The sequence below is a fragment of the Piliocolobus tephrosceles genome, chromosome 20, assembly GCF_002776525.5.
Source record: "Piliocolobus tephrosceles isolate RC106 chromosome 20, ASM277652v3, whole genome shotgun sequence".
Classification (NCBI taxonomy): Eukaryota; Metazoa; Chordata; class Mammalia; order Primates; family Cercopithecidae; genus Piliocolobus; species Piliocolobus tephrosceles.
In genome coordinates, this window is record NC_045453.1 from 57489923 (window position 1) to 57495922 (window position 6000).

At 46.6% G+C, this 6000-nt stretch overlaps 1 pseudogene; it reads left to right on the forward strand.

Moving 5' to 3' along the window:
• Positions 1-5746, forward strand: part of LOC111546478 — a 56160-nt pseudogene extending 50414 nt beyond the window's left edge.
• Positions 5747-6000: the final 254 nt, after the last annotated feature.

The window sequence follows — 6000 nt, forward strand, 5'->3', positions numbered from 1 at the left end:
TTTTCTTTCTTCTTTCTCTTGCTTTCTTGCTTCTCTCTCTCTCTCTTCCCTCTCTTTCTTTTAATAAAGAGTCTCACTCTGTTGCAGGCTGAAGTACAGTGGCATGATCGTGGTTCACTGCAGCTTTGACCTTCTGGGCTTAAGTGATCCCCCACCTCAACCTCCCAAGTAGCTGGGACTACAAGCACGTGCCACTATGCCCAGCTAATTTTTTAATTTTTTTTTTTTTTGTAGAGACAGGGGTCTCAATATGTTGCCTAGGCTGGTCTCCAACTCTTGGGCTCAAACAATCCACTCAAATGATCCTCAGCCTCCCAAATTGCTGGGATTACAGGTATGAGCCACCATGCCCTGCTTCAGAGTTTCTTGTTCAAGTGGTTTACGGTGGGAGAACTCTCAAGAAATACTGGTTAGGGGAGCAGGAGAGGAAAGGAAGTGGGCTCAGGCACATCTAGCCTCAGCTTACTGATGGGGAGCCCTGGAGCATGAACAGCACTGCAGGGTTGCCTTCCCCTTCCCTGTCCTGCTGACCCTACCAGGAGGCAAGGGGCAGGCCTGCCATCCATGGGGCTGAGGGTTGCCAGCCAGGCAGCTCCCCAAAGAAGCAGGGCAGTTCTGAGACATTTGAAGCAAATACACACAGCAGCTGGGAGGATGCAGACTCCAGAACAGTGAAAGAGATTGGGTGGGACACCAACAGCTACAACAGGCAATCACGCTTTTGTAAGCATCTGTGTGTCTGTGTGTTTATCTGTTACTGCAGAATATTTAGTGCTCACTCAAAAAATGTATTGAACCCCTACTCTGTGCCTATTTCTATTCTGAAAGCTAGGGGGTTGTAGTCATGATGAAAACAGACAGGATCACCCCTGCCCTTAGGTTGTTGTTAAGTAGAAGAAATAAATATTAAACAATGATTCACACAAATGAACATTTCAGAATGCAAAATGTAATACATGCTGAGAAGCAGAAGCTGAGGGGTGACAAGAGATCACAATGGAAGGTGAGATGCATGCTGGGGTGGAAGGAAGGCCTCCCTGGAGATGGGTATTTATGGCAGTGACCTAGAGAGAAGTTGGTATGAGCTGGCCAGAGAATGGGAGGGAGGCTGCTCCAAGCATAAGGAGCAGAGAGAGCACTATCCTGACCTGGAGAAAGGGCTCTGTGAGTTCAGGGAATTGAAAGGAGGTCAGTGTGGCTGGACACAGTGACAAAGGGGTAAGGACAGCAAGAAAGGGGGCCCATGGCGGCAGATGCCAGGCCTCGGGGGTCACGTTCAGGACTTACAGCTCTCAATGAAATCCAATGGAAATCCACTGAGGACTCTGGGCAAGAAAGAGACATGATGACCATGGTGGCTCAAGGGCTGCGTGGGGTTTGGAGAACGCAGGAATGGAAGCTGGGAGGCTTGTGGAGGTCGAGGGAGAGATGTCAGTGTTCTGGACATGAGCAGTGACAGTGGATGTAAGGAGCAGCAGCTGGCAGAGGAGATTTCAGAGGGAGTAGGCGCAGGGGTGGCTGAGGGTTTGGGTGCAGGGGTGAGGGAAGGCATGAGTGTAGGTTCACACTCACGTGGACAGAATTGCCATTTTCCAGCGGGAGATGTGGGGCAGGCAGTCGGGAGGATGCGTTCAGAGCTCAGGGGATTGGCTGCACTGGAAATTTCAGCCCAGTGGTTGTCAGCACATGGGTGACACTTGGAACCCAGGGAGAAAGTACTGCTAAGGAGCAAAAGAAAAGAGAGCAGGATGGAAGCCCACGTGAAGAGGGGAAACCAGCCAAGTGTCCGAAAGAGAAACCAGAGAGGCAGGAGGAACACAAAACATGGCAGCAATGAACCCAGCAGGGGAGGTTTCAGGGAGGAAGGTGGTCAGTCCTGGGGTATGCCCACTGTCGGGTGCTGGTCAGATGGTCTGTGGACAGGGCCGCAGCGGGGTGCGGTGGAACACAAGGGCTGCAGGTTGCTTTCCACAGGTGCAGCTCTGCTGGACGATGAGGGAGTGCAGGCCAGATGCAGGGCATTCCTAAGTAAGTTTAGTTATTTGTGGAGGAGGAGAAGGGGCTGCTTCTGGACTGGGAATCAAGAACAATTTTGTTTTTTAAGATGGGGGAGATGTTTGCATGCTGGGGAGGAGTTGGTTTACGGGGAGAGTCGATGGTACAGGAGAGAGAGAGGGGTTAATTGATAGAGAAAAGTCGCTACAGAGGTGGGAGCAGGTGGGAACAGACCACCATTCCCATTATCTGGCCAATGCTAAGCCCATGCACATTGGGGTTCCAGCCTAGAGAGATGACAGCAGAGGAGGGATGGGGACATCTAAGTGGTGAAACTGTCCCTATAGACTTTATAAAATTAATCAGGGAAGAAGGAAGGGGGAGAAACGAAGATAAACCAAGCTTGCAGCACAGCCAGCATCAACCATGAGGTGTACTTGCTCTCTGATCCACTTCCTCACAGCTGTTTGGCGCTTATTGACTCAGAATTACATGAACCCTGTTACGAGATGATCCTTCCCCTTAGCTGCTCTATAGATAACAGCTTGAACATTATGAAACATTAAATTTTCCACTTGAGATACTCTTTCAGGTTCTGCATACCAATGAAACTACTGATGCCATCTGGTCTTAAGGACCCCACAGGAGCTGAGTCACCAAAGAATGCAGTTTCCACATCCTGATGATTTCCTTCCCCTTACCCCAATTAATCAACACCCCCAAATTCTTATTTAGAAATGGACCAAATTCCTTCATACTGACCGGCACTGGCTGAGGCTTCCACATATGGCTCAGTGGATATGTAACAGGATCATTTGCCCAATGCCTGGCAAGTCCATATACCAAGACAAGGGGGATTGCTGTAGAGAAAAAGTCTAATAATCATAGGACAGCTAAATGAGGAGGTGGGAGGAAACCTCAACTCCACCAACCTAAGGAATTTGGGGCTAGGGATATTAAGGGTTTAGGAAAGGGCTGAGGTATGGGGATTATTTATTGGTGGAAGAGTGCAGGGTGAAGTCATAGGACAGGGAGATGAAGAAATGGCATTCTCATGCTGAATTGGTTCCTCGTGGGGTCTTCAAACTGGTTGGCATCAGCCTTTCCTGCTGGAATTCCGGATATGAAGAGTATCTTGAGCAATTCTTAAAGCCTTATGATTCTAACATCAGAAGTCCTATCTGTGGGGAAAATGGGGATTTAAACACTTAGTATCTTGAGCTGCATGACTTTCAGTTTAAGGAATTGGGCCAGAGTGCAACCTGCTTAATGCTTAATTATAACTATATTTCTGCCCCAAACCTGGCATCTAAATTCTTGTTAGCCCTATGAGGATGGGTTTAGACACTCTCTTGGGTGATTCATCTCCCTGCAGGTCTAACCCTGAACCACGCTTCTGCAGGCATCTGGTCCCTGGTTCAGTCAGTGACTCCAGAGCCAGTCCAGCCCATCAGTGCAGCCCTCCTCTCAGGCCCCAGACTATCCCCCTCCCTACTTCTGGCCACTGAATAATGAAGCCCGCCAAATCTTGAGATGGCACTGTCAACCGTGCTTTCCCGCAGCTCCCTAATTCCACGTCTCCCATAGTCTCCGATTATTTCCAGGGGTGCCTTGAAATGTAAAAGGTATTCAAAGCAAAATTTGTTGGCAGTCAACTTAATTCATACAAGCCTTGCATTAAGGCACTTAAAGGGATGGCAGAAAATCAAACAACGGGATGGACACCCTGCCCTTGAAAAGGAGTTTCTTTGCTGATGCCGCCACTGGAAATAGTGCCATTAATTTTATAAAAGAGGTATCATATTCAGAAAGACTCTATCAACTGCTGTAAATGCTTTGGAGCCTCTAACAGTTGTGAAATGTGGAAGCTGAGGATGTAGGGGCCTGTTGGAGTGCTCCCATTCCTGGATCTGGGAAGGAGACACCTTTGAAGCTGTACCTCTCGGAAGACTTTGATCCTCCCAGGCCCAGAGATAAAGACAAGATGAGGGAGGTGTTATTAGCATTATTATTTATATTTAGTGGAGCTTACATGTGGGGCCTCTTTTAAAAAGTGCTTGAGGCACTACTGATTTATAAGTAATTTTACTTCTCACAGCATCACTTCTGGGTGGAGGAAGAATGCCAGAGGCAGCACTGGAAAGAATCACTTTTCTCCAAGTTAGAGTGCTCATTAATCCAGGCCTAGTGGGAACATCTATTCCCTTTATTGTAGCCTTTTACTGGAAATTATTTCTTTAGTAGAAGCTCATGTGCCTCAGTGACCTGGAATGGGGGTTCTCAAGGGAGTTCTATTATTCTCCCCTGTTGAAAGCTTATGTATGGAGAACATCTGGGTAAGAGTCACAGGCAGCTTGGAAAAGAGGGCGATGATTAGGGATTTCTAGTTTTATTATTATTTTTTAACATTTGTTGAGATTGGTTTAAAATTCAGGACATGGTTAATCTTGGTGAATGCTCCCTAGGCACTTGAAAAGCACATGTATTCTGCTGTTATAGGGTTGTTTGCTCTGTTAGATCCTGTTGGTTGAAGGTGTTGTTCAATTCTTCTATATCCTTATTATTTTCTTTTTTATTTTTTTAGAGACAGGGTCTATCTCCGTTGTTCAGGCTGGAGTGCAGTGGTGCAGTCATAGCTCACTGCAACCTCAAACTCCTGGGCTCAAGTAATCCTCCAGCCTCAGCCTCCTGAGTAGTTAGGACTATAGGCTTGTGCCACTATGCCTGGCTAATTTTTAAAATTATTACTTTTTCTCTTTCCGTGCCTAACGTAGCCATGGCTCCTGGTCCCAAGAAGTATCTAAAGCAGGTAGCAGCTCCAAAGCATTGGATACTGGATAAATTGACTGGTGTGTTTGCTCCTTGTCCATCCACCAGTCCCCACGAGTTGAGAGATTGTCTCCCCCTCATCACTTTCCTAAGGAACAGACTTAAGTATGCCCCTACAGGAGAGGAAGTAAAGAAGATTTTCATGCAGCGGTTCATTAAGATCGATGGCAAGGTCCGAACTGATATAACCTACCCTGCCGGATTCATGGATGCCATCAGCATTGACAAGATGGGAGATAATTTCTGTCTGATCTGTGACACCAAACGTCACTTTGCTGTACATCGTATTACACCTGAGGAGGCCAAGTACAAGTTGTGAAAAGTGAGACAAATCTTCGTGGGCACAAAATGAATCCCTCATCTGGTGATTCATGATGCTCACACCATCTGCTACCCTGATCCCTCATCAAGGTGAATGACACCATTCAGACTGATTTGGAGACTGGCAAGATTACTGACTTCATCAGGTTCGACACTGGTAACCTGTGTATGAGACTGATTTGGAGACTGGCAAGATTACTGACTTCATCAGGTTCGACACTGGTAACCTGTGTATGGTGACTGGAGGTGCCAACCTGGGAAGAATTGGTATGATCACCAACAGAGAGGCACCCTGGATCTTTTGACATGGTTCACCTGTAAGATGCCAATGGCAACAGCTTTGCCACTTCACTTTCCAACATTTTTTATTATTTGCAAGGGCAACATACCACGGATTTCTCTTCCCCAAGGAAAAGGTATCTGCCTCACCATTGCCAAAGAGAGAGACAAGAGATTGGCGACCAATCAAAGCAGTGGGTAAAATGGTCCCTGGGTGACATGTTAGATCTTCATATGTAATTTAAAATAATGTGGCATGATTGATAGCCAAAAATAAAATAAAATTAGTATTATTATTTTGTAAAGACAGGGTCTCATTAAGTTTCCCAGGCTGGTCTCAAACTCCTGGCCTTAAGTGATTCTCCTGCCTTGGCCTCCCAAAGTACTGGGATTACAGGCATGAGCTACCACACCTGGCTCCTTGTGGATTTTCTATCTAGTGGTTCTATCAATTACTGAGAGAAGAGCATTGAAGTCTCCAACTATAATAGCAGATTTGTCCATTTCTTCCTTCGGCTTTATCAGTTTTCGCTTCATGTATTTGGAAGATCTGTTTTTGGTGCATACACACCTAGG